Below are 5,210 nucleotides of genomic sequence, written 5' to 3'. Positions count from 1 at the left end.
GTGGGTCTGAGATTGAAGCATTTATTGCAAGAAGGTTATGAAGAGGTAAAGATAAATACAAATGTAAACTACTTGTGATTTATTTTTAATGTGATGAGGTTGGTCACTTTGCTACTAAATGTCCTAACTGAGGCAAGTCTGATAGAGATTAAAAGAAATATTACAAGTTAAAGAAGAACAAATATTACAAAGACAAAGGCAAGAAGTCATGCTACATTGTTGAAGAAGAGCATACTGAGACAAGTTCTAATGATGACAAAGAAGCAGTTGAAATATTATATGTTGCAATCAAGGAAGAGCGAAATGGTGAAAGGTATGAGAATGAAACTGCCCTTATTTCACATGTTACAAAGAAATAGATTATTGATAGTGGTTGTTCACATCATATGACTGGTAATCTAAGTAAGTTTAAATTTTTTGAAGAAATTGATGATGGTGGAACTATTAAGTTTTGTAGTGTTGTTCCATACTTGATGAAAGGTAAAGAATCACTAATGTTGAATGATAAGATTAGATGTGATGATGTGTATTGGGTTCAAGGACTCAAATATAATCTTTTGAGTGTTGCTCAATTAAATAACTCATGTTACAAGATTGAATTTGAGAAAAGAAAGGTCAAAGTCTTTGATGAAGATAATCTAATTGGAACATGAGTACAACCCAAAGGTAACTTATGTTACCTTGATCCTTCAGTTAATACATGTTTTTTTGCTAGAATTGAGGATGTGTGGCTATGGCATAAAAGGTTGTGTCATGTAAACTTTGTGGAGTTGATAGTTATTATGGTGATAGATACTTTAAATTGTTTGTGGATGATTATTCAAGGATGATGACTACAATGTTCATGAAGGTGAGATCACATGCTTTTGATATGTTTAAATGGTACAAAGTAAGAGTTGAAAAGGAAACTAAAAAACTTTTGAAATGTTTAAGATCTGATAGAGGTAGTGAATTTATGTCTGTTGAGTTCACTTACTTTTGTGTTGGGAATGGTATCGAAAGACAATTATCTACGCCAAAGACTCCACAACATAATGGTATTGTTGAAAGGAGAAATATATTTATCATGGATTGTGCAAGGATAATGATGATTGAGAAAGAGGTCTCTTAGATATTCTAGAGAGAAGTAATTAGTATTGTTGTTTACACACTCAACCGAGTACAATTGAAGAAAGGAACAAATAAAACACCTTATGAGTTATGGTATGGTCATACACCAAATGTAAGATATTTCAAAATATTTGAAAGTAGATGTTATATTCACAAGGATTTTAGGAATGGTAAACTTGATGTTAAAGGAGATAAGGGTATATTCCTAGGATAATCATCTAAGAAAAAGGCTTATAAATGTTCATACAAGGCTACTAACAAGATGATTGAAAGTGAAAATGCAAGATTTGATGAGTTTGCAGAGAAGAATGATCTGGAAAGCAAGAAAGAACCTAAAGATTACAACAAGTCTGTCTATGTCTATGATGATGCATTATATACTCTACTCGAGTTACTATTGGAATTCTTATTGGGAAAGTAAGATATTGAGAGGGGGATGAATCAGCATCTAGAAAAACTTTTAACTTCTTAAAATAAATAGCAAATCAAATGCATTCACCTTTAGCCCATCTCATATCTAGATCATAAACCATGTAACCATAAACTGTAATGTTGAAATAGATCTAAGTGTGCATCACATCCATAGACATGAAAGTAAATGTAAACACGTAACAAACAAGATTTGGTTATCCAAAAACCCTCCAAGGTGAAGATAAAAATGGGGTGGGGATGACACCCACAAATCTTCACTACTATAGCAATAAAGTGTGCCTATTAAGGCTCTAATTTTTGATCATTTATGGTGATCTACCTTGTGAGGGGTCTTCCCTACTAAGAGATTACAAGACTTATTCAATCCACCTTGATTAAAGGATTTAAAACTTACAACTAAGTGAGCGCTCTATTAGAAGATTTACATAGGCTCGTTAAGACCACTTTGTTAAGACATTTACCTTGATTCACTTGCTAGAATGTATTAGTACTTGATCATTCAGTTAGCACTCTATTACTAGATTACAGATCTCCTCTTTCTAATTCTGATTTGATCTCCTTATATGATATACTTTGTTATGTCCTTCACTGTTATGCTCAGCTGCTATGTCATTGCATTTAACATCCAAACATAGCCTCCTTCGATATCTATTTGTCTCACTTTGCCTCTTCCATGATTTAGGATTTGGGCCCTCCTTAAATAACCAATTGATGAACTTTCTAGATCAAAATCAATGATCTGCATTCATCCCTTTTGCTGCTTAGTCCTTCCATTTTTCTGATTGGTTGATCATCTAGCATAGGGATCAATGATCTCTGACAAATCATGTAATTAACTCCTTGATTATATAAACATGTGTAGAAGTTAGACAAAATGGTTTACCTAGTTATTTGTACCACTCCAAACATATATATCAAAACTAGTTTGGTCAAAACTTATATACCTTGACACTCGATCATGACTAAAACTTATGTTGTCCCTCAACTTTTGAATGCTCGACACATACTATGTAACTTGGCATAAACTGTTGGAAATCTTATTAAAAAGCTCATTGTTGTTGAAGATCAAAGAGGGAGATTATTGTAAAAGAATGTTTCAATCATTGTTTTTTCATTGATGTCAAACCTGCTACTTGTAGGGATGATATTTGCTTATAAGATCCAAGTACTATCACTTAGTTGATTGATCAAGAGGATTTGATCAACAAGATGTAACAAAAGCACCTAAGGGAAAGGTTGAGTTATGATATTATAATGAAGTGCAAGGATCGGTTAAGATAATGGTTAAGTAATGTATTGATGACATACTCAAGGATACAGAGGTTGGTCACACTTAGAAACATTGGAGGAAGAAGTTGTAACAAGGTTGACTGCAAAGCTTAAACTAAGATCATAAGTGGGTGCCGAGCAAGTCAATAGAAGTCGAGTAACAAACAATTCTAGTGTGTGCCAAGTGATCTTCATGTGTCGAGTGAAGATCAGGTGCCAAGCATCAAAAAAAATTTAGTTGGTGCCAATTGATCTTCAGGTGCCGAACATTAGGAAAAACACAGTTGATGCTGAGGAACACAATATGTGCCAAGCACTAGTATTTCAATAGTGTCGAGCTGCTGCATTATTTCAAATGATGAAGATTCATCAAATCTAAGCCGACATAGTGGTTACATTGAATTTTGTAAATAAGTTAGAGGATAAGGATGATGAGTTGTTGGCATAGAATCCTATGTAAATCATTTTTGGGCAAATTCTAAAGGATTATTCAAGAAGTTTCTAGAGGAAACATAATATGGGTTAGATACAATGAATCCTACCTAATCCATGCGAATTGAAATTAAAAAATGGAAGAATCGAGTGGAAAAAGGTACTCCAAGACTTCTATTTAAGAAGTCATTCAGCAAGAAGCAAAGAGCTACTGATATTGTTGCTACTAAAGAGCAAAATCTGCGAAGTGGTTAGAAGGGTGTCAAGGAGGAGACATCTAGGAGAAGGAAAAGCATAGAGGCTTTTCTTCTATGAGTGGTCATGAAGAGATGATTGTACTGGTACATTGAGTGTGGAGACTTAAGGAGACAAAGCTTGAAAGAAGGGCAAGCTGTCAAGAGTTGCAGAGATTGAGGGCTAGGCAAGGGTATGAGCTGAGAAGTAATCTGAGATCTGCAAGATAAGTTATATGTTGTAGTTAGGTCAAGATTTTCTAATACTCTCTAACAATTGTATTAGACCTAAAAATCCTATGGACTTAGGTTGGCCTAATAGCCATTTGTAAATCCTTTAACATGGCGGCATTCCAAGTGAATGTTCTAAAGTCCTCTAACCAAGCCCACTTCTAACAAGGTGGTTAAATCCTCTAACAAGGTCACATTTAATAGTGTGTTGTAAGCCTTTAACAGGGCAGGCCTTTCATAGGGCATCACTTCAAAAGAGTGAGAATTAAGTAGCATGTTACTGGTGGTTTCTTCCAAATTGGGTTTTCATGTAAATCACTATGCCATGTGTTGATTTCTTATGTGTTATGCTTGCATGTTGATTTACAGTAACTTGTTGATTAGATAAGTTAAAGCTTGGATGAATGAATGGTTGAATGGGTTCACTACACCTAGTGAAAAGTTTGAATAGGACATCTAGACCTTGAATAACTAATTCACCCCCCCCCCCCCCCCCCAAGTTATTCTAAAGCATTTCTAACAATTGGTATCAGAGCCATCTATTGATTCAGTTTCAAGGTACTAGAAGCAGAAAGATCAAGATGTCCAAGAGAGAAGTTCCCAAGCTCAACAAAGACAACTTTGCTACATGGTAGAGTTTGATGAAATTGCACCTTGGATCAATAGGTGACCATGCACAAACCTCAATTAGAATAGAACATGTAACTCCAACAGGACCTCATACTGCAAATGATTTGAATAAAAAGGAGCATAACCAAGCAATGTTGCAGATTGCCTCTACACTTAGCTATGTAGAATATGGTGACATCAAAGACTGTGACACTACATTCAAGATGTGGAAAACCTTATCAAAAATCTATGGAGGAGATCAAAATGTCTAGAGAGCAAAGACAGAAAACTTAAGAGGAAAGTTTGATGACATGAAGATGGAGGAAGGTGAGAATGTTGCTCAGTATGCTACAAGAATGAAAGAAGTGGTGAGTGTGATAAGAAGTCTAGGTGGACAATTGGAAGAAGAAACAATTATTGTCAAATGCTTAAGAACGTTGCTTCCTATCTATGCTATTAGAGTTTAAGTCATCCAAGAGCTAAGGTGTGTACAAGGGAACACACTAACCTTTGAAGGAATAGTAGGAAGACTTACTACATTTGAGCTATTCAATTTTGACAACTATAGACCTGAAAAACTTGAATCTGCTTTCAAGGCCAAGATGACAATAAAAGATACTAAGGAGGACACATCAATCAAGAAAAGAAGAAAAGGAAAACATGCATCCAATGATAGCAACACATACAAAGAAGATGTGGAACAGTTAGAAGCACTACTGGCTAGAAGATTCCATAGAGGTAAAGGAAAATTCAAAGGTAAGCTCCCTATCATATGTTTCAATTGCAATGAAGTAGGTCATATAGCTACAAGATGTCCACAGAAGAAAAACTTTAAAGAAGGAAACAAGTACAGGAACAAAAGAGAAGATGAGAGCAAAGATTACAAGGAGAAAG

The sequence above is a fragment of the Cupressus sempervirens genome, chromosome 11, assembly GCF_028749045.1.
Source record: "Cupressus sempervirens isolate cs-2001-9-10 chromosome 11, ASM2874904v1, whole genome shotgun sequence".
Lineage (NCBI taxonomy): Eukaryota > Viridiplantae > Streptophyta > Pinopsida > Cupressales > Cupressaceae > Cupressus > Cupressus sempervirens.
The sequence above is the reverse complement of the archived record's forward strand: the minus strand, read 5'-3'. Positions refer to the sequence as shown.